General features: G+C 37.5%; 1 pseudogene; it reads left to right on the top strand.

Moving 5' to 3' along the window:
- Window positions 1–10,152: 10,152 nt before the first annotated feature.
- Window positions 10,153–25,167, top strand: part of LOC101839952 — a 106,092-nt pseudogene continuing 91,077 nt past the window's right edge.

The raw sequence follows: 25,167 nt of genomic DNA, 5'->3' as shown, positions 1-25,167 counted from the left end.
TTTTACCTAAAAATAACTGCATCTATTACACACAGCGCTTCCTTAACACAGTATCTCCTAATAGAGCTACATCATTAAAAAGAAATACTTCTGGTGTGTCATAAACCTTGGCATAATAAAACAACACTTGCTTAAACTAATAAAGGTACATTAGGGTGTGGGAAAATGTGAAGCTTTGCTACAGGGACCAACTGCTATTTAATGATCAAGAAAAGAATAGAGCAGAGCACAGAAATCACCCCAGAGCCAAAGTCCATGTTTGAGTTCAGCTTGCCCTGAAGCAAAAGTAATCCTCTTTGTCCTGGAGTGGCAATCTATCAGTCACAGTGCAGTAGAATACTCTAAATCCCCCCAGGAAGAGGAGCTGAGATGATCAAGAAGAATCTATAAATGAGTCCTTTATGGCAAAGGAAATACTTTTAGGAGCATTATCCTATTGGTGATTCTATAAATAAATATGGGGGCAGCTTCATACCTCTAGATTGGATTGAGTACAACTTATATGTAATTCTTTAAGTTTCAATCAATAGCTCTGAGAGGTGAGCCTACTCTTATTGGTGGCACATAGGAGAAAAACAGATCAGTCAACTCTTAGCTCCAGGCACACTTTGAAACCAAGAGGGAATCATGTCAGGGATGGAAAACTAGGGTATTAGGACTAAAGAGAATTCAGTGCAGTGGCAGATTATCCATACTGAAGTGAAGTCCTATTAGAAATATGTAATAGCCTCACTTTTACAAATCTCACTTGTCATGAAATGATGCTGGACTCTTGGCAGCCATCCATGCTTCCCTTTGTTGCTCCCAGACTAGTAACAAGAACCAATTCTCAGAATAACCCAAATAGAGAATTGAAATCTGATTTTGTAGTAAAACCTTCCTTACTCAGAGAATACAGGGTTTGTATCACCTGGCAATCACAGCTTGCAAGACATTTATGTGACTGGGTCTGCAAGCTATATATCCATGAGATGTGGCATACAAGGCAGGAGGGAAAAGTTTAGAGACTCAGCAGTAATCTCTATGAACATACTAAATTATCCTGGCAATTGCTTTTGGAGCAGATTCAAATATTAAAAAACAATGGTTCTCATCATTTCGATAGGAAAGTGTTTTATAGTGAACAGGATGTAAATGTCAGAGGTGACTTACTATTAAATATCAAAAATATCAGATAACGAGTATTATAGTAAATTTGCTGTGTAGATTGGTCAATGTGTGTATTGTTGCAGTTTGATAAGAGTAATGATTTCTGTTGTTTGACAAAACTGAGGAGTGAATATACTTAACAATATTTCATTATATGTCAACATCTCAAAACATTAAGGGAAAAATGTAGACTTTAATTATATACCCATAAATAAGAGACAAACATTGAGGTGATGGATATTTTAATTGTCCTGAATTAAATGTTGCCTAATAGATACATAAGTCAGAGCATTAGAGTATGCTTCATAAATACATACACATATCGTGATATGTATTTATCACAGGAAAGCAACCCGGACTATTTGGGAGAAAGGTGGGAACTAGTAAGGGGAGGGAGAAGGGACAGAGGAGGCTGATGATAAATATGAGCAAAGTACAGTGGCATATATGAATGGAACTGTCATAAATGAGTCCATTACTTAGTTATGCTAGCTAAAGTTTTTAAAATAATTAATGAAATTATTAGAAATAATATATACCACCGGGCGGTGGTGGCGCACGCCTTTAATCCCAGCACTCGGGAGGCAGAGGCAGGCGGATCTCTGTGAGTTCGAGGCCAGGCTGGACCGACAGCCTCCAAAACAATACAGAGAAACCCTGTCTCGTAAAACCAAAAAAAATTAATAATAATATATACCTTATATGAAACAAAAGAACTTTCAGCTAATTATGCTTCTTAGGGGGATTCAGTAATAAATTAGTTTATTAAAATACTAATAATGTAGTAAAGGAGCCAGATAAGAGCTTCATTATAAAGGGAGATGACATCTATCCTTTGAGAGGGAATAGAAGATGCTGCTGTGGATCTGCATTTACTAGTGTTCATGGAGAATATGGGTCACCAGGGGAGCAGAGTGAAGATGATGGTACTGAATTTTTGGAGGCAAATGGATATAATTATACTGTGACAGACAATAAGGTTGACATGGAAATAAGGGACTCTCCAGACTCAAGAGGTTGTTCACATAGCTAATAATCTATGATGTTCTTCCAGAGAGACACGGGTAGACAGCAAAAACTTGTTGGTTTCTATCAAGATCTAGTGAATAGAAGTTTGATATCCATCCCAAAATTAGGGAAATCATGATATTGCTCCCTTCTTCTAGACACATGCTATTTCAAAGTGTAGGTCCCGGCTATTCTGAGTGATGAGTTTCCTGGCCAGAGGACTATTACAAAATCAGCATACGTATACATTTTAAATTTTCTCTTATACCTTAGCCAAGCATTCCTATTGATTTCAATACCTATATGTTCAGATTGAACAGAATAGCTTTATCCTGCTAGGTTTGTCAGAGACAGAGCTGATCTGGCAAGTGACAAACAGGAGATCTGAAATACCATGTCAATTGTCTCTTTTAGAGTGAAGATGTGTAGATTCAAGATGAGATCACCTCAGGTCTACCTCACAGTGGGCCCAAGGAACCCACGGATCTTCTATTTTTGTACCTCACAACTGTCTTCATGAATGAGTTGACAGAATGAAGTGGAAGTCTCTGAAATTGCTCGGCCAATAAACAGATAAAACTTGAAGCAATATGCAGTTAAGTGGCCATGCAAGAGTTAAGCTATCCTAAAGTAGTCCCATAAGGCTTAGGAATTCCCATAGAATCTTGATCTACCCAATTTTCAGGGTATTCTCTGACAAGAATTAAATAAAACTGGTGTATTGAGGCCGCCAAGAGTGTGAAAATAACTGAACTGTGTCACCAATCATAACTGTACTGCTAGATATGGGATAGTAACAAAACATATTAGAGACAACACTAAATGTGGGGACATGGAACTGACAAATTAAATTTTTCATCTCAGTGTTTTGAAAATTTTTACTAGAGAAACAAATAAAGGTCTAGTTTCCACAGGTATGACACCAGTGACACACCAGGGAAATGTTGTTACTCAAATACAAATTGGTGAAACAATGAGTTTAAGTAGAGTCAATTATAGAAGTGAAGATAAGGCATTACTTACAGAAACCTGTGTGACTTATTGGAGGCTATACTGCTTAGGAAAATTTCTTTCAATGTCCCAATAACTATTTTAATTGTTTATAATCCTAAAAGATGTGTGTGGCCTCTTGACACTCCTTCCTTCACTGATGGAAAGCTCCCAGGTGCAATCTTTGAGGATCTCTTTGAGGTGATCATAGCTGCTGATAGTTCTCCATAGTCCCAACAGGAGAGTATTATAAGCAGCAAAGGTGCAGTAGGAAATGCTAAAATTTTACATTTATCTGCTTTTACATTAGCAGTGTCTACTATCTAGATGTGTCTTATAGCAAACTTCAAAATAACTGAAGAATTTTATGGCACATCTTTCATTATAATAAAGGAAATACTACTAAAGTAGTAGTACAAAGCTAGGAATTGTGGATCACAGCATTAATCCTAGACTCAGGAGACAAAGGCAGGAGATCAATGTGAACACAAAACCAGCCTGGTCTACATAGTGAGTTATCACCCACCCAGGTCTACACAGTGAGACTTTGTTTCAGAGAGAGAGGAGCAGGGGATGAAAAAAATTGGCCAAATTTACCTACAAGGTCAGCCTATTGACTTTCTATTTCTTTACAGTGCAGCCAACAAATAGAGCTGCAGTGACTCAGTCTCCTCAACTTAGGCAAATAATCCTCCAGAGGTAGAGTAGTGCAATGTGGCCAAATCCCTCATGCATAACATGAATCATCAAACAATGGCCTGTGGGACAAATAAGCCAGTTACTCAATTTCTGTATTAAGTTTCATTAAATATTCTATTGCTTGTGGGGAGAGGATTATCTGTCCGTGTGTGTGTGCGTGTGTGTGTGTGTGTGTGTATGTGTGTATATGTAAAGATGTATAGACATTATATATAGATACATATACATGCATATATACGCATATATATGTGTATAAATATGTATATGTATATGTATATGGGTATGTGTTACATGATGATACATAAGTTTAGGTAAATAAAAATGATTTCTTGCTAATATTTTTTTCAAATTTCCTTAGTGTAATTTCCTGCTCCTCCTTCTCTATCCTTTTATATTGATCTTGCTCTCAGTTAATCAGACTTTTTTTTTGCTATTTACTCATTTATAACACTTGTAGTTTGTTAATCACTTCATTAGCACTACCCCTCCCCACAGTTCATTTTAACTCTTCTGGCTTCTTTGGTTGTTCCCTATTTTATATTTTCATCAGAAGACATGAAGTTAAATGCACAGATGAGAAGGAATATGCTATGTTTGTATCTTTGGGTCTGAATTACCTGATTATCACATTTTCATTATCCATTCATTGGTTGAAAGACATTTGTTTCCATTTCCTAGATATTGTAAATAGAGCAGAATGAACATAGTTAAGTGACACGGAGTAGGATGTTGAGTCCTTTGGGCATATACCAAGAAATGGAATTACTGGGTCATATAGTAGATTTATTTTTAGTTTTTTGAGAATTCTCTGCACTGATTTACATAGTGGTTGCACCAGTTTGCTAATTTAGCAACAGTGGATGATGGTTCCCTTTTCCCCACAGCCCTTTTAGCATCTACTGGTCATTGTTTTCTTGATCTACATGATTCTGACTGTATCAGATGAGATCTCAGATTTGCTTTAATTTATATTTCCCTAATTGGTTTGAATGATGAACATGATTTGAGACAGTTCTTGGCAAATTTTATTTCTTCTTCTTAGAGCATTCTGTTCATATCCAGAGTCTACCCTTTAATGGGGTCATATGTTGTCCTATTGTTTTGTTGTTTTATATATTCTAGATATTAAGCTTCTGTCAAGTGTGTAACTGGAAAAGATTTCTTTCTGTGGGTTTCCTTTTTATTTGACTGACTCTTTTTTTTTGAGATTTGTTAAAAACTTAGTATCAATCTTATTTTACATATCAATCCCAGTTCCCTCTTCTTCCCATCCTCCCATGATCCTCCCCAACCTCCCCATCCCACCCCCATCCACTCCCCAGGGTGGGTGAGGCCTTCCATGGGGGATCAGCAAAGTATGTAATATCATTTGGGGGATTTATTACTTCTATGTACAAACACTTTTTACTAAAGTACTATGCATGACAAATTCATCTTTGAGTATTTCATTAGGGGAATCCAAGATCCCTTCAAAATATAATAGGCTATTGCTATTGTCTTTTGTTACCTCCACGAGGTTGAAGGGAAGTTCATATTGCTGAAGACACCACACACTTGAAACATAGGATGAGGATGATTCAAACAGGGTCTGATCTGAAAACCTCTTTGGGGACAAGTTTTCAAGGAGAGTTGCTATGCAAGCTGCCAAGGGAGGGAAGCAACAAATACTCCTACTCAACTGTATGCCTGTGAAGTACAACAATGACCAGAGTGACAAGATATTCCCAAAGGTACAATAGCGGGTCTCATATTTTGATGGTAGCCAACATCTACCAATTTGGATTTAAAATCCACTCAACAAAAGGGAAACAAAGCCTGATATTTGAAACCTACCCAACTTCCTGGGGCTAGTAAAATTATGGATCTTAGAAGAACATTCCACTGCCAGTTTGCCAAACCATAGTAATTCCTAACTTCAATCTAAATACCTATCCTTATACCCAGATATAACTATATCTCTCCTCTCACCCCTCATGAAAGAAGTTTCTCTTGGGAGTAGATGTAAAGCACTACAGGAAGCCACAGTTAGTCAGAATACAGTGAACAAATGATTGCATAGTGCCCAGTCCCAATGGATACATCTAAAACACAGTACATGTGCCTAAGGTTCAGTGATTATTGTGCAAGAGGGACCAGAAAGATTATTATAACAACAAGAAGACCAGTAAGTCTGCTGTGTGACCGTATTGCCTAGAAAATGATAGGGAAGCTATAATCATGATTCTTCAACAATATGATTGCCCAAGCAGGTCCTGAACAACGGCAACACCAACAGACACACTATTTTAGAAGGAGGCATTCTCATGTAGCCCAATCCCTAGACAAAGAACTATAGGCAACTAAGGACTCCATTGGAAAAGAGGACAGTCTTTCCTAGAAATGAGTTCCCTAACTTGTTATCTAATTTGACTTGGCCAACCACTTATAATATACAAGCAACACAAAGTAGATACAGAAATTTATGTAATTTTAGTTGTGCATTTGACCATAGATATCCATAACAATTAAAGAAAAGGCATCTTGAATTTAGAGGGAGTGAAGGAGGGCTACATAGAAGTGATTGGAGGGAAGAAAGGGAAGAGGATAAAGTTCTTAATTAAATTTTAATTTAAAAATAAAAATTGTATTTATCTAAAAAATCAAGTATAATCAGGTAATAGACATATTCACTTATTTCTATACTTTGTGTAACTGATTTCTAACTATAATGAGGGAATCAAATTGCCTAAAATCTAAGTCTAGCCTGACAAATGACATGCAAGAAAAATTAAACCAGATTATAGGCATACATATGTGTTTATGTTTGAGGCAAGAAAGTATAGGAATGGCTTGCCAACTTGCCAACATATAAACTTGCTTGGCTTGTATAAGCACACACACAGACACACACACACACACACACACAGACACACACACACCTTCTACAATAAAACCCTCATCAACCCTTGGGATCACAATCAAGCAGCCTTCTCTAAAGAAAGCCACCAATCCCTTCTGCCTGTGTCTCTCCGTAAACCCATTGTCACTCCACTTTTGTAGCCAAATGCATCCTAGAATGTGTTCAAAACTAGAGGGGTTGGAAGAATAAGGTGTGACTGGCTTGTGAATATGCATATTAAGTCGCATTGCAGAATATTGATCACATAGTAACATCCTGAGACTGTTAATAAAGTTTACCTTGAATCACAGGGTGGAGTCAGTGACTAGATGGCCAGAATTAGGCCATAGGGAAACCAAGAATGTGGACCGAGAAGCACAGGTAGGAGTAAGAAGAGACTTGGAGATTTCATGGTCTCTTTAACCTAGAAAGTGTGGAGAGAAAGTTAGCTGGTCACCCCTTTTCTACTTCTTTGATCTATCAAATTTTCACTCCATTATCTGACTCTGGAGTCTTTTTGGAAATAGAATAAGGAAAAGGAAGAGACTGAGTGCTGTAATTAAATTTTAAATTACAAATAAAAATTGTATTTATTTTAAAAACGAAATTTTGTCAGATAATAGACACATTCAATTGTTTCTAGATTTTGTGTAACTTATTTCAAAGTATAAAGACAATTAAATTGCCTTAAAAAGTTAAATCTAGACTGGTCCCTGACACACAAGAAAAATTAAACTAAATTCAAGGCATACATAGGTGTGTGTATGAGGCAGGAAGCATAGGAACAGCTTGGCAACACAGAAACTTGTTTGACTGTATAAACACACACACACACACACACACACACACACACCTTACACAATAAAGCCTTTATCAATCCATGGATCATTTAGATGCATACAGTCACTGCCAAGCTGTAGCTCTTCCTATAGTAAAATCTCCATCCATTTTTTAATCTTGTTTCTTTCACATTATGACAATAATTTAAATTAATGTATATCGAAAAGGAAAAGTTGGCATTATAGCAAAACTATTGGTACATGATTTAAAAAACAGAAATAATTAGTATATAAAATGAGCAAGTACCAGACATCTAGAATTTAGTTGAATCTGTTCACTCTATAGTTGCAAAGTGATTCTAAAAAGACCTCAGTTTCCCAACAGACATTAATGTTTCCCTTTCCCATCATCTGTGTGTATACACAATAGGATCTTACTCAGTTGAAAAGAAAGCTGAAACTGTTAGAAAAAAGATGGATATTCAAAGTATATTAGATAAACAGACTCAAAAACGACAAAAACAAACAAACAAAAAAACACTCATTTTCAAAATTTAGCTTTAATGTTTGTGCATGTGGAAATAATTCTGAGACTGATGGTAGATTAGGAAAGAAGATAGGGGACAATAACAGGAAAATGAGACATACTGAGAACCAGAAGTAGATCAAAGGACACAGTGATGTGAAAGCAGAAACGAGGGGTTCGGAAATATAAGAGGTCAGGATCATGGAAGGGAGAATTGAGGCAAGCAACAAAAAGCAATCATTTCAAAAATACTGTAATGAAAACTCGTACTTTATAGTCTAATAAACTATATCCATGTACATTCTTTTGGTTATAAATTTTGAATTCTGCTTATATTAGTATTTACAAGTTCTAATTCTTATTAAGTTCATTTAAGAAGTACATTTAGCCAGAGTAAAATTAAACCAAAGAATTTCTTAAATGGGGAATTGAGAGAGATAGTTTAGTCATTAACAGCACTGGATGCTCTTCCAGAAGACCCAGGTTCAGTTCTCAGCACAAACTAGCAGCTCACAAGCATCTGTAACTCCAATTCCAGGGGATCCAACCCCTTTCTCTAACATCCAATAATATATTACATGCCTGGTGCATAAACATATAGGGCAAACTAATATACATAAAATAGAAGTCAATATTAAAAATGAGTAACTCACTCATTATATTTGATTCAAAATCCCTCAATTAGATGATTTTGTTTCCTTTATTCCTTATTCCCTTGTAGTTTTCATCTTCCTGTGAACACTGAGTTGTAACTAATGGTCCATTCACATTCAGGCCAGAATACTGCCAGATCATTCTTTTCCATGCCTTCCTTGATCCATTTCCTCTAACTGAAGCTTTTAGCCTACTGCAACAAAGGAGAGGCAGTGAAGTTTGTGTTTTAGAAATCTTGTAACCCAGACCAGTCTCCTCCTGCCCTTAGTGATTATTGAAGCCAGGATTTTATGAATCAAACATGACTTACTGTGGGTCAGGTCTCTCAGGTATACACACAATGAAACTCTTTGCTTTGTAGGCAGGAAACACAAAGGAATACCACACAAGGTGAAGGCTCTTTGTGACCAGCTGGTTCAGTTTTTCTGCATAGCACTGTGTTCAAAGTGTTCAGAGTGGAAGCTATCAAAGGTAACAATATTTGTTCAAAAAAACCAAGCCATTTCTCTCTCTCTCTCTCTCTCTCTCTCTCTCTCTCTCTCTCTCTCTCTCTCTCTCTCTCTCTCTCTCTCTCTGTGTGTGTGTGAAATATTTGAACTTGCTGAAAGGAATGTAGCTTACAAAGAACAAAAAATAGGGATTTGTGTTCTTCAGCATGTAAGCATCATGAAGTTGTTCTAATATGACCTGTTCTCTGAGATGAACAGAAATGATAGACTTTTGCTATTTTGATAGATGGGAAAACAGAATCATTGACAGTTTCAATTATTGGATAAGGCAGACCAGCACTGTGGAGCAGGAGGAACAGCCTTGTCACCACTGTTCCTGACTGTTCCATGATTTAAAACTTGGCTGGAATTTGTATGTGACACATTTCCAGATCATCCTGCATGATCAATGTCAGCTACTCCTTTGTGACTGGATCCAGATAAAGGTCCTTTCAAGACTTCATTGGATCCACTGAAGAGGACTCCACCAGGTTTTCCTGACCCTACTACATCACTGTAAAGAGTCATCAGGCAGTGCCAGCATCAACGCAAGACTCACTGGATTTGTCAGTGACTGTTTTACCACGAATAATAACCTTACCAGCAGAGCAGCGTGCTCTTGTGTAACACCATCACCAGATAATACTGTTGAACAGCTCAGACTCGAGTCTGGCTTTCCTTAAGACATTGGGATTGGAAGGAGCTATTCTGTGATCTCTGCTGCTAGTAAGTGACTGATAGTATTCCAGACTGGACTGGTCCCTGAGTACAGAGACTGAGTTGCAATTAAGTGAAAAATAGACTACAAGATTTTGAAGAACTGCATTGAGGTGCAAGCCAGAATTAACAGGCAAGTATTGTTGAACTGAGAAGTTGCTAAAGGAAGCCTGTAACAGGACTGACTGTTTCTTACTGCCTTCACTCTCTCTGTCATTGTTGCCTTTTGCTGTTACATTGCTTGTGTTGTCTTTCTCAGTCCAGATGTTCTCCAATAATTCACACTGCTGATTATGGACAGCAATGTTTCCCTAGTTTAGAACTAGGGCATTGGTTATACCAAACTGAACTTGTTGAAAATGAATGTTACCAAGTGTTCTTAGACCATTTTAACAGAGCTGACTACTGCCCTGAATTTTACCCTGACAATTCTGCTAATAGAAGCCTTGTTCTGCCTTGGTCTTTCCCACTTGAGTGGGGACCTCAAAATCTCACCAGGTAAACCTTTGAGAAAGCTTGTCACACATTTTTTCTGGGTCCTTCACTGGTTAGAAAAAGGATACATGACTCCAGAGTAGCTGGTTTTAATACTGCATTATAATTAATCTTGATAAGAACAGATAATACCTTAAACAAAAACTTGGCCAGAGCAAATGACTTCTGCAACAGAACCATGAATACTCCAGGGCTTTGTGTTCATAGCCTAGGGGAGATGAACAGTGACTTGTTTCTGTTCTTTCTCTTTTTCTTTCTTTCTTATATTTTTAAGGTGCTAGGGATTGAATCTGGGTGCCCTTGTGCATACTAGGCAAGTGCTCTTCCACTGAGATTTACCCGAGGCCCTCCTTTCTAAATTTGACTCAGACTGTCGCTACTTTGCCAACTGCTTAGCTTGTTGGGTCTGCTTCTGTGATCTATGCATTTTATTATTTTTTAGAATAAATTTAGCCAGTATTGCAAACTATTTACTTAGAACCAGACTAACCTATAATCCATACAAATGCTTTAGAACTATATTGACCCTCCTAAGTATTGATAATGAGGGCTGGAGGGAGGCCCCATGTTGTATGTCCCATTAACTTTTTCTAACAGTAACTTTTATGAGAACACATTCTTGTAGCTGGATTCTAGATTATTATAGTAAATTTTAATACACTATGTTGTTCTAAATTTTTCCTTGTATACTGATCAATAGTGAGATGTGTATGTATATACAAAATTTTTTTCACATACATATATATATAAAAAATCTTTGACAATTTTATCCTCAACTACAGTGTTGATAACCTGTCCTTCCACATTCTATTTTTTCAATTCCTACAAAAAAGGGTTGAGAATGCTGCCAGTTGACACTTACTTGTCTCTCTGTAACCAAAGACTGTTCTGTCTTGTGGTGACTGAATTTAATGTCCTCCCGTGGAAATGGAAAAATAACCTGCACTATAGAATTTATAATAAACTATAACGCTTAACTCCATACAATTTAAGGCTATTTTAGGGATGCTTTGTCTTACACATAAGAATGTGTTACGGATTATCGGCCACATTCTGGGTTCTCCTGTTCATGGAAATCATGGAATCAGATTTGGAGTTAAGCAACTTAGAAAAAGCTCCTGAGAACATCTGAGAAGCCACTGAATAATTCTTAAATCCCTCTTGAGATTCTAGGTGATCCAGTGCTTATGTAGCCGATGGAATGTTGTCAGAGAACTAGGTTCTTCTCCCCCCCCCCAGAGTCCTTATGGTTGCATTTTGTTCTCACAGTTGTTTCTTAAATGAGTTCAGTATGGCTTATTGTGCCAGACAGCAGGGGGCATATGGCTTTCTTTTTACAAATCTTAATTTGGAAATAAAATCTTTCTGAACAGTCAAAAAATTATTGGATGATAATGGCATGCCTCTCAGCAGATCAACTCACCAGCACTTTTCCCATTGAGCCACCCTGTCCATATGACAAACCAGAAATGCAGAGTTTGTGTTTGCTTTTATGACAAAGTTGTACCTTGGTAGAAATTCACTCATCTTCCATTTGCAATTTATGAAATAAAATAGACCATTTAAAAGAGATTAAGCAGTTTCAATACCATATTTTTGTACTCTCTAAACAACTTTCCTTTCTTCTTGCATGAGAATGAAAAGAAATAGCATTGACCTTATTCAGAACAAGATCAGTCATCAAGGAAACTACTCTCTAAGCTGGAGGACCAGTCTACCTTGGGCAATCAGCATGCAAGTATCATAAGAAGTGTGTGTAGATTGCTTTTGGCAGGATTGCCATTTTTACTACATTGATCCTACCAATCCAAGAGCATGGGAGATCTTTCCATTTTCTGATGTCTTCATTATTTTCTTTCTTTAAAGACTCAAAGTTCTTGTGATACAGGTCTTTCACTTGTTTAGTTAGCGTTACCCCAAGGTATTTTATGTTGTTTGTGGCAATTGTAAAGGGTGATGTTTCTCTTATTTCTTTCTGAGCCCTGTTATCATCTGTATACAGTAGGGCTAATGATTTTCTTCAGTTGATCTTGTATCCTGCAACTTTGCTGAAAGCATTTATCAGCTGTAGGAGTTCCCTGGTAGAGTTTTTTGGATTACTCATGTATACTATCATATCATCTGCAAATAGTGAAAGTTTGACCTCTTCCTTTCCAATTTGTATTCCCTTGATCTCCTTTTGTTATCATATTGCCTTAGATAGAACTTCAAGTACAATACTGAAAAGGTATGGAGAGAGTGGATAGCCTTGTCTTGTTCCTGATTTTAGCAGAATCATGTTGAGTTTCTTTCCAAGTAGTTTTATGTTGGCTGTTAGTTTGCTGTATATGGCTTTTATTATGTTTAGGTAAGTTCTTGTTATCCCAGATCTCTCCCAGACATATATCATGAAGGGGTGTTTGATTTTGTCAAAGGCTTTTTCTGCATCTAGTGAGATGCTCACGTGGTTTTTGTTTCTCAGCTTGTTTATATAGTGGATTACATTGATGGGTTGGTATAAGCTGTTCTTTGAATTTCTGGTAGAATTCTGCACTGAGGCAATCTGGACCTAGGCTTTTTTTTGGTTGGGAGACTTTTGATGACTGCTTCTATTTCCATAGGGGATATGGGTCTATTTACATCACTTATCTGTTCTTGCTGAAACTTTAGCAAGTGATAGTTATCCAGAAAATTGTCCATTTCCTTTCAATTTTAGAATTTTGTGGAGTGAAGGTTTTCTAAGTATGACATGATGGTTTTACAGATTCAATGCAATCCTCATTAAAATACCAGCACAATTCTTCACAGAACTTGAAAGAACAATAATCAATTTTATATGGAAAAACAAAAGACTCAGGATAGCCAAAACAACCTTATTCAACAAAGCAAGATCTGGGTGTATTACCATCCCTGACTTCAAGCTCTATTATAGAGCTGTAGTCCTGAAAACAGCTTGGTATTGGCACAAAAATAGAAAGGTAGACCAATGGAATCGAATTGAACACCCAGACATTAACCCATACATGTATGAACATCTGAGCTTCGACAAAGAAGGTAAAAATATGTAATGGAAAAAAGAAAGCATGTTTAACAAGTTGTGCTGGCATAACTGGATGTTGGCATGTAGAATAATGTGGATAAATCCATGTCTATCGCTATGCACGCAACTTAAGTCCAAATGGATCAAATACCTCAAGATAAATCCAGCCACACTGAAACACTTAGAAGAAAAATGGGTGGTACCCTTGAATGAATTGGTACAGGAGACTACTTCCTGAACATAACACCAGTACCACAGACACTGAGGTCAACAATTAATACATGGGACCTCCTGAAACTGAGAAGCTTCTGTAAGGCAAAAGACACAGTCAACAAGACAAAAAGGCAGCCCACAGAATGGGAAAATCTCCCATCTGACTAACTCCACATCTGACAGAGGGCTGATCTCCAAAATATACAAAGTACTCAAGAAGCAAGTCTCCAAAACACCAAAGGATCCAATTAAAAAGTGGACTACAGAACTACATAGAGAATTCTCAAGAGAGGAATCTAAAATGGCTGGGAAGCACTTGAGAAGGTGCTCATCATCCCTAGCCATCTGGGAAATGCAAATCAAAACAACTCTGAGATACCATCTTACTCCTCTCAGAATGGCTAAAATCAAAAACACCAGGGACAGTTTATGCTGGAGAGGTTGTGGAGAAAGGGGAACACTCCTCCACTGCTGGTGGGAGTACCTACTCGTATAACCACTTTGGAAATTAGTATGGAGATATAGAAGGAGACTTAGCATTCTGCCATTAGCCATGTGGCAAGCTAGAGGTGCATACAGCTGTGGTAATGATAGGGCAGTTCACCCTGCCGCTAACCACACCCACTTTGGGTGTAACTAGAGACACATGTGGATGTGATAATGAAAGTACGGTGAACTACATCACTAGTCAGGCCCACTTTTGGGAGTGGCTAGAGACGTGTACAGAGGTTCTTATAAAAGACTGCAGCAGAACTGCGCTCTCTCTCTCTCTCTCTCTCTCTCTCTCTCTCTCTCTCTCTCTCTCTGGCTTCTGGTTCGGTAGGGAGAGCTACTTGACTCATTTGTGTTGCCATGTTTCAGGACCCAGATCCAGGCACCCTGGGAGTGGCTGCTTCCCCTAGGCCTGAACACCGCCAGCCCAGGGCACATGTAGGTTCTCCTATCGCTGACTTCCCCACCACTTTGCTCAGCAAGGCACGATTCCCTCTACCCCTACCACCGCTCACAGCTGAGAATCAGCACCTTCTACCTGCAAGTAAAGCTACCTGTTCTAAATAGAGAAACTGCCTATGGTGGCACATGCCAGTAAGATTTGCTCCAGAGGCAGAGGCAGGCAGATTTCCAGAGAAACCCTATCTCAGAGGAATAAATATAAAAATGTAACAGAAATAGAGTAATAATAATAGATAATAAATAAGCCATATAAAGATGGAAAATACACAGAGAGTCTGGATATTGTATGCTATTGTGCTTTTCAGTTTTTTGATTGCTAAAGAAGAAAAAACTGCTAAAGTATACTTGATTATAAGTGCTGCTGAATTTATTCAACATATATATTTCAAAAATGCTTTGACCTCTAACTTTAAATATAAGGACCAGTTACTTGGGAAAAGAGTTTTTGTTTATGTTTCCACAGATAATAGAAAGCTGGGGATTCCTTCCAGGCTTCTGTGGTTTGATGAACCAAGACCCCTGGAAGCAGTGGGCCAGATGTGCCAACAATTAAGACAGATAAGATGATTCAGCCTTACAGAACCTGAAAATAAGGACTTATACAGGTTTCTGTGTTTTGTCATGATCTCCATGATATGAACAGCGCCCCCATCCAGCAGGAAGCAGTTTGGAATGAGCAACGTCCAAATTCCCATATTCTTTATAAATCTTTGTTTTCATTTGAATGGGGTTGCTTATAATTGGTTAATGAACAAAACCAATCAGTTTTTAAAGGTAAAAGGGGATTATGGTATAGAAATGAATACTTTGTATTGGTATGGTTTTTCATTTATTGATACAAATTCAAGGTCAATTTTGTGATATGTATATTGTTCCTCTTGATTGAGTATTGAGCTTATACTGGCCTTTTAAAACATAATGCATAATTAAATACAGATTATAGATAGTTACTTACAATAGTCAGAATTTATTGTTAGGTTAGGATTTCTAGATATAGAGATACATTTGAAATAGATTAAAAAGTCTTCAAACCTTTCAAAGACCTTCAGAAAATTTCATTTAAAATGGTTTAGGATTTTTCTTGACAATGAGATATGTCTGTGCCTGGAAGCATCAATTACATCTGAGAGATAGATGGGCATTGAAGAAACTGGTTATGGAGTTTGCTTTAAACATGGCAAGATTAGCCATTTGGTCAAGAAACTGCTCTTGCCTGGACTGCTTGATTGTTGCTGTATGAACTGTACATGCAGGACCCACAGGAAAATGACTGATGAACTCAAACAGTCCTTCAGGTTTCCTGCTTCATGGAAGAGTCTGCCAGACATTCCACAGGACACAGAAAATGACTGACAGACTGCCAATACATATGGACAGCTTGAAATTTCCTGTTTTGCTGAGAAGTCTTCCAAACACATTGTGGTCTATGAGCTGAAGATGGATGCCCTAACATTACAGAGGAACTTCGGGTGACTGTCCAGGTAGTGAAAAGTCTCTGTCAGTTCTAGGGTTTATGTATTACCCTTTTGTGGTCTTTGATGGAGTTGAAGATAGATAGTTATAATCATAGTTTTCCTTAGTTATGATAAAAAATAAGTTACATATAAGACTTTAGATTAACACAGATAGGATACATGATAAAATACTTTCTTTAAATCTTATTAAATATTAATAAACTAAATATTATAACTATAGTTCTAACTTGATAACTGTTCTGTTATATATATAGTTTGACTATGTTAAAGTTAAAACCTTTCTTTTTATTTTAGACAAAAAAGAGGAGATGGTGGGAGATGTCAGTCTGTAAAAAGTTGTCTGATTGGTTTGAATAAAGCACTGTTGGCCAATAGGGAAACAAGATGGGGGGACTAGGAGTTGAGGGGGATTCTGGGAAAGAGAGACATGGAGACAACAATGTAGCCAGCCACAGGAGTAAGAGGTCCGGACCCTTCTCTCCAACAAGAGAAATACTTAGATTAACAACTATGGGTTAAATACTTAAGTCAGGGCTATCCTGTAAGGATCAAGCAAATGGCCAACAGCTTCATAATTAATATAGTGTCCTGTGTGTTCATTTGGGACTGATGAGGCTCTGGAACCAGACTGGGGGGAGGCAACACTCTACATGGAGATTCCTTAAAAAAATGGGAATAAGCCTACCACAAGACCCAGCAATTCCACTCTTAGGCATACATCCAAAAGATACACATTAATACAACAAGGACATCTGTTCCACTATGTCCATAGCAGCATTATTTTTAATAGCCAGAACTTGGAAGCAACCTAGATGCCCCTTAACTAAAGAGTAGAGAAAATGTGGTACATTTGCACAATGTAGTACTATTCAGCAGAAAAAAACAATGGAATCCTGAAATTTGCAGGCAAATGGATGGCACTAGAAGAACCCATTCTGAGTGAGGTAACCCAGTCACAAAAAGAGAAACATGGCATGTACACTCTCATATATGGACTTTAGACATAGATCTGGGGAATGCCAGCCTACAATCCCACAGCCAGAGAGTCTGGGGAACAGAACCTTCATCCAATGGCTGATGAAAGCAGAGACAGACTCCCACAGCTAAACACTGAGCTGAACTCAAGGAACCCAGTGACAGAGAGGGAGGACTGATAAGCAAAAGACTGGTCCCAGAAACAGCTGACCTGACAAGGGTTAGCTCATGAATCCCAGACTGATGGCTGGGAATCCAGCATGGGACTGATCAAGACCCCCGTCAGTAAGGAGGCCTAGGCAATCTATTGGGTCTCAGGTAGTAGATCAGTATTTATCGCTGGCATACACATGGACTTTGGGTGCCCACCCAACAATGAGAGAAGTACTCTCACCCTGGACAGCCGTGAATGAAATGACAAACTATGGACATCCCCATGGAAGGCCTCACCCTCCCTGGGGAAATGAAGGGGTACTGGGGGGTTGATGGGAGGGTGTGGGAAGAGGGGAGGGAAAGAGAGAGGGACCTGGGATTGACATGTGTAGCAATCTTGTTTCTAATTTAAATTTAAATTTAAAATTTAAAATAAAAAAGAAGTGTGTGCGTTGGGGGAGGGCATAGGCCCTGTTCCAAATGATATGACAGACTTGAAGATCCCTCATGGGAGGCTTCACCCTCCCTGGGGAGCAGAAAGGAGATGGGATAAGGGACAGGTGGTGGGCAAGGGAGGAGAAGAGGGAGAGGCAACTGGGATTGACCTGTAAAACAAGCTTGTTTGTAATTTAAATAAAAAAGAAATGTCTCTCTCTCTCTCTCTGTGTATGTGTGTATGTGTGCATGTGTGTGTGTGTGTGTGTGTGTGTGTGTGTGTGTAAGATGCTTTTCTCACCTTGAGAAACATTCCCCACACTGCACCACTCTTTGACAAATTAAATTGCTATTGTACAAGGGACTATTTCAATACAATAAGTTGATTTTAGACACTTATTCTTGTGAAACATTGGTGGGAGAGTCAGGAGTCAGTTCAAAATTTGTAGGATGCTGATAAGTAAACCTAAGTAATTAAATGCCTGCCACAACTCTGGAGACCCTCTCCAGACTTCTCAATCCTACTCTGTGCCTAGAAGAATATCCATGGGGATGGATTTCTAAAGAAGTTCTCCAGAATCATGATAGAGTTTTGTAAAGATGAGAAAGGCATCATATTCATAGGCATGTTTTTATGATTTAAGATTTTTCATTAATTGTGTCCAAGAAAAATTAGCAAGGAATTAAAAGAGACAAGGAAAATAAGACAATGCCATTTATTTTCAGCATCTCTGTATGTGTGTGTTGTTGTTGTTTATTCTTCTTGGCTTCTCAGACATGTATATAGAAACAAGATTTCATATTATGGACTGTCTCTCCACATCTTTGAAAGTATCCCTTGTACTAATTCTTCTTGATTTAACCTAATCTGTACATGCCATCTGTTTCCTGTTGGCATTCTGATATAGACCAGCTACTTTCTTTCTCTAAACTTATTCATACATAATGAGATAATGAGAGTATTTCCCTCAAGTAGTTCTCTTAAGAAATAAAGCTATACTCCAGAAAATAAATAAATAATCAAAAAATGAACAAATGAATGAATGAATAGAATTGATGACTAATTATGCATCAGGTAATTAACTAGACAAGCAAGGAATGATACAAACAGTGATACACAAAAAGGAATGATACAGATGGTGAAAACAGCTTTATACTGCTATCTAGGAAGCCACACCTGAAATTATACAGTTTAAAACAATCAATTTTTTATCCACTCATATATCAAGCAATTTAGGTTGGATGTAACAGGATAGCTTACAACTGATTTTGCCTGAAATAATGCACATGGGAAACAGTTTGGGACTAAATTGAAGCTGGGTAGTGGAAGATGAATGACTCACATATTATCTTTCTCCATGTGGTCATTACTCTTCAGGGACATGAACATCTATGTTAGTTACACACAATACATAGAAAAAGCATCCAAGCAATCAGACATCTAGACATAGAACCCATAAAGTGTTGTATTCATTCATCTTCTGTATAAAAAGGGCAAGTGCTGGTGGTCATGTCAGGGTAACAGCAGGCAACACTTGAATTCAGGAGTTCGACCCACCAGGATACAAGGCATTTATGGGTGAATCTCAGATTGGCAAGTCCCCAAGGTCTTCAATTTGAGAATGTCTCTTGTTACTGCTGTGTCTTTACATGTTTGCTGCTTCCATTTTCCTCTGGTATCTGGCATGGTGAGAACAGGTGTGGGGGAATACCTACTGTCTTTCATGTACTGTGATTATCATGGAAATTTCCTGTTTTACTGGGCATGTTTACCTCTGAATTATTATGAATTTGGTTACCCCTAAATATGCATTGTTTAAAATGTTACCTTTTCCCCTGATAAAGGAAAGGCCGAAGAAGATAGAAAATAGGAACAAGGAAATGTCACACAATTAGGACCTATGAGTTTTTCCTGATGAGCTGTATAAACTATGGTATGGGTTAACCATTAAGGAAAACAATAAAGTCCCAGGAGTTATCTCAAGTTCTTTTTTATGTTGGAATGAGTGTTCAGGACTTTCAGTGTGCATCATAGCAAAAAAAATTGGGAAAAAAAGCTTTAAACAATTGATGTAACTAGAAAACAAAGAATTGGACAGTTAGTTAAGATAATTAATTGGACTACTGCCGATGTAAAGACTTTTGGCTGAAAGGCTCCTGATCTATGAGAAGCCTAAAAGACAAATGTTTTGGGAATAATTTGCTTTCCACATGTAATGTGTAAAATGTTTAATCATATAAGGGATATGGAACCCATGTTTTTAGTTTTATTTATTGTAGTCATTCATTTAAAACTAGAATTTAACTACATTTTCATATTTATATTGTTTGAAAGATTTTTACTCGGGTATATAGCCCATAATGGAAAATATAAGCAAGAGAAGGGAAATACCAGGAAAGTTATAAGAAGGACAATACCAGAAAAGATGTAGAGGAAAAACATCAAGGTAGAAGAATGGAACAGCTTCATCTGCATACAAAGAACAAAGGAGTACTAGCCTACAATCCATACCACCAAAGAAGCTAGACCCAAGGAGGACCCTAAGAGAGACATACATGGTCTCACAGAGAAGAAGAAAGGGACAAGATTTCCTGAGCTAATTGGGAGCATAGGGGAAGGGGAAAGAGAGTGAGGATAAAGACAAGGGGACAAAGGGAGGGGAGAGGAGGACAAGAGAGAGCAGGGAGATCATTTCATGGGAAGAATAGAGGAGAGCAAGAAAAGAGATACCATAATAGAGGGAGCCATTATAGGTTTAAAGGGAAATCTGGCACTAGGGAAATGTCCAGAGAGATACATGATAGACCCCAACTAAACATCTAAGCAGTAGTGGAGATACAACCTTCAATGTCTTTCTCTGATAATGAGATTAATTACTATCTTTTATGCCATCCTATAGACTTCATCCAGTTGCTGATGGAAGCAGAAGCAGATGCCCTCAACTAAACACTGAGCTGAACTCTGGAATCCAGTTACAGAGAGAGAGGAGTGATGAGCAAAGAGGCCAGGACTAGGATGGTGAAACCCACACAAACAGCTCACCTGAACAAGGGAGAGCTCATGGATGCTGGATTGAGAGCTGGGAAACCAGCATAGAACTGTTCCAGCCCCCCTGAACAAGGATATCAGTTGGAGGTCTGGTTTATCTGTGGGGCCTCTGGTAGTGCCTCAGCATTTCCCTAGCACAAGAATGGAATTTGGGAGCCCACTCCACATAGAGGGATACTCTCTCAGCCTAGACACATGGGGGAGGGTCTAGGCCCTGCTCCAAATGACATGACAGACTTTGAAGCTCCCCCATGGAAGGCCTCACCCTCCCTGGGGAGCAGAAAGGGCATGGGATGGGGGTTGGTGGGGAGCAATGGAGGAGGGGTGGGAGAAGGAACTGGGATTGACATGTAAAACAAGCTTGTTTCTAATTTAATTTTTAAAAGAGGAAAAGGGAATAACTATCTAAAAAAAGGAAAAATAGAACAGAAACAGAATAGAGTAAAACAAGCCACAAGTTTTATCAAACATCAAGCTTAGCTAAGAAGTCTCTTTGCATTACTGTGTTAGGCGACTGATTAGTGCAAAACAAGTGACATTTTAGAATGGCTTATAATCTTTATTTTGAGTGTGACACAAAATAACCAAATTATCTTCTTAGCAATAGAATAAGTGCCAGATAGATGCTGTTCAGAACCTCTGCCCCACTGCTCACCCCAGAACAGAATAGTACTTATCATTCTGTCATCTCCATGTTTCCCAAAATCAACTGGTACAGAGCATTTGGAATATGGACATGGGTACAGAACCAGACACATCTAACTCAATGGCCCCTGTTATACATATCTCATGCTATAAAAAACTCTTTCCCCAAATCCATGGTGCGTTTCAACATATTTTGTCCCTCTACTGACAGTATGTATAATTGTTCTGTGCCTCTTATAAAATGCATTCCTGTGCTTGGTGTTCCCCACACAAATACAAACTCTTTTCTGAACTATGCTTGATTGGCTTAACTTTATTTAATAATAAAGTACTATAGAACTTGTTTAAATATCAATGACTCACATCTTCTCCAGTAAGATGTTGTCCATTAAAAAAGAGATTTCTGTTACATGTTTATCTCAGAAGCAATTCCTGGTCCAACATGACTATCCTTTATATGTTGTATGTGTCTTGGATTCATTTTAATATTGCAATTAATTTCATATTCAATTTGCTAAGGTCTCTTATTCCAATATATCTATACTGACTGTTGGGTTAGAAACACTTCCTCACTTGCTATCAATCAGTTCATTCCATTAAACACAAACATAATCGAGAATAGCTATTCTGATAAATTAAACTCTACCTCTTTTATTCAGACAAAAATTATTAAGATCTCTAGTCTTAAATTAAATTTTTGGAAACATATATTTTAATAAAGAAAATTAAATAATTGTTTCCCTAATTAATATCACATGGCCACTATGAAATGAAGATCTATACCACCTCATTTAAATGGAAAGAAAGGAACCCTGAGCTCTTGATCTATCATTTAAATAAAGAAGGAAGTTGTTTCTTGAAAGGCATTTGATGGGAGGGTTTCAAACAGACAATTTAATATCAGGGTTCAGAATGAGTTCTTTTGATATGAATGCAAATGCACAATCTATGAAAAAGCCTTTTTCTGGACACTGGAGTCCAGTAAACTTAATCTTCTCCTATCTCTGTCAAGTCTCCCCACAGAAAATGCAGTTATATTAACATAGGCATAAAGACTGTTTACCCAGGAATTTATTCAAACAACGGTTTCTTTGAAATAATCTAAGGAGAAAAGAGACTAAATGAATTAGCTCATATTATCTTGCAATTGTGCTATAGATCCAATGAATGCTTATAAATCTAAGGTATAGTGTTAGATTCCAATGATTCTTACTTTTCCTATCTCAATATATTTTACTATCTCATTTTTCTCTAGTGATGATTTTATCATTACTCCATTGAGCATAAATTATTTGCAATTATGCCATAAAAGACTCAAAGAACACTGAAATTCACAAAAAGATGATGCAATACTAAATAAATCTTGATGCCACATCATCTCTCAGTTATATATATGTCTCCTTAAGCTACTACATTATCATTCAAGACATATACAAAGAAGACCCATCTTTGTTGTCTGCTTTTTAACTTTCTTTAAACAAAATAGAGAATATTGAATTTCCTGTTTTTATCTCATGATAGCAAAGAAAATAAAAAAGATAAAGGAACAAGTATCATAATTATTCAATAAATCAGACAAAAGCAAATAAACAGCAAGCCTGCAAAGTCTAATTAGAATAGTGAAACTGATTGCATAAGTGAAATTTGAGATTTATGTCTTTAGATAACAACATTTCTGATAAACATTAATCTGAAAATTGATGAATAAACAATATATTTCTTAGGGTGACAATCATTCAACATTCAAGATGTAAGCCATTCCTCTTGTGAGGTGGTCAGAAGACCGCATTCTCACATTGTTCAGAGTGTCCCTGTGGAAGTGGTTTGATGAACTCCAGGACTCATAAAAGTTTCCAGAAGTATTTCCATCTCCTGGTTGTTTTTTCTAATATATTTAATTATTATTATATTCAAATAGCTTAAATTTATGATGATTCGGAAGAATATAAGTACCCAAATGAAAACAGAATGAATAGTTTTGTTAGTAAATCAAACCTCAGGTATTTTAAAGTTGAGATGCACAAGTTTATCAATTGTTTTTCATAGATGTGTCCAAATTATCTGAGACCACGATGTAAAAGCTTATGATTCATTTGGCTCATAGTCTCAGGGTTCAGTTCATAGTCAGTTGGCCCAAGATCTGTGAACAGAACATCACTCTGATGGAGTATATTATTATCTCACAACAGACAGGAAGTAGGGTAGAGCAGTAATAAGAAAGGGTCAGGGAAAAACATAATTCCCAAAAGCATCCCCTCATGATTTATTTCCTCCAACCAGGCAGTAATAAATTCAGATTTTGAGCTTATTGATGGCTTAAATGATTCATAGTGTCACATCTCTCATGACTTAATCACCTATTAAAACTAACACACCCACTACTCAGCATTACTCATCATCTAAGCCTTTCCTAATTAAATCAAACTGACAGTTAAAATTAATCATTACAAGCCCACCCATTATCACCTTTGCACCTAAAGATATCTCCCTAAACATTATATTCCAGCCTGCTCTTCAAACTGGATCAAATACTTCCCATAATGCACAATTTTTTCATTCCATCTTCTCCCTAGCCTATCGCTTCCAAAATTGTTCAACAACCTAAGTTCAAAATCTCTTCTGAGATCAAAGCAAACTCTTGGCTGCCAGGTCTATAAAGTCAAAATGAAATCTAAATACTTCCAACATGCAGTTTCATAGAGTAAAATTTCCCATTCCAAAAGGAAGAAATAGGATAATTACAACAAAAACAAGACTAACGTCCACCAGAACAAACATTACATTTCATAAACTTCATTCTCAGCATCCAGAATATCTAGTTCTGAGATCATACTTCTAATGATCTTACAAAGTACAGACCTTATGGTTTTCTTGTTTGTACCTAATAAGCTCACCCTCTTGGGATGGCTCTGTTCATTTCCAGTGGCTTTCTTCAGCAGATACTTTATTATCTTGGCATAGTGAACATTCTGGCATCTCCACTCTGCCTTAGTTTTTACCCTCACATTTTAACACATTGCTCTTTTGAGGCTACATTGAGTTATAGAAACAAGTATCACAATATTGACATGCTACTACATATTGCTTGACTTTCTGGACAGTAGCTTCAGTGACTGCATAACTGAAGCTACTCTTCATTCTGTACCTACAACGTCAGAATTTCATGGATGATACAAAAGTCTGTTTCTCATTTCAGAAACAAATAAGTTCCCCTTTAACTTACTGGGTAGCTGAGCATGATGAAATAAATCATTAGGAATGGCTTTCTAGATAGGCCTGTGCAAGAAGTGTGTCTCGGGGAGTACTCTCTTCTCAACAGAAGGTATTTTAAATGAATTTATTCATTCAAACCTTTTGACCCTGCTTTGATGGTAAGATCTGTTTAATTTCTGACATGATCCAAGGTATCTTTCCTACTATCCCAATGTACAGCACCTCATTCCTTTTGTTATTATTGATGACATTTTTCTTTTTCAATTCTTGGACAGTTTCATTATTATATTAATGCATTTTAATCAATTTTGCCTCTAGTTACCTTCTTTCAACACCCTTATCCCACAGAAATATTTCCTCTTCCCAAAGGATTCTCCTCCTACTTTCATTCCTGTGTGTGTGAGAAAGAATCAGAGACAGAGAGACACAGAGATAGAGACAGACAAACACACAGACAGACATCACAGGAATATTTCATCTTCCCAAGGGGTTGCTCTCCTACTTTTGTATGTGGGGGGGGTTTGAGGGTGAGAGAGAAAACCAGAGAGACAGAGACAGAGACAAGACAAGAACTACAGGAACACAAAGACTCACTGAGTTTAACTGGGATTGCTGCATGAACTTGGGTGTGAAGTCACTTATGAGAGAATTGG

The sequence above is a fragment of the Mesocricetus auratus genome, unplaced genomic scaffold (assembly GCF_017639785.1).
Source record: "Mesocricetus auratus isolate SY011 unplaced genomic scaffold, BCM_Maur_2.0 Super-Scaffold_100004, whole genome shotgun sequence".
Classification (NCBI taxonomy): Eukaryota; Metazoa; Chordata; class Mammalia; order Rodentia; family Cricetidae; genus Mesocricetus; species Mesocricetus auratus.
This window is presented reverse-complemented; position numbering and strand designations above follow the sequence as displayed.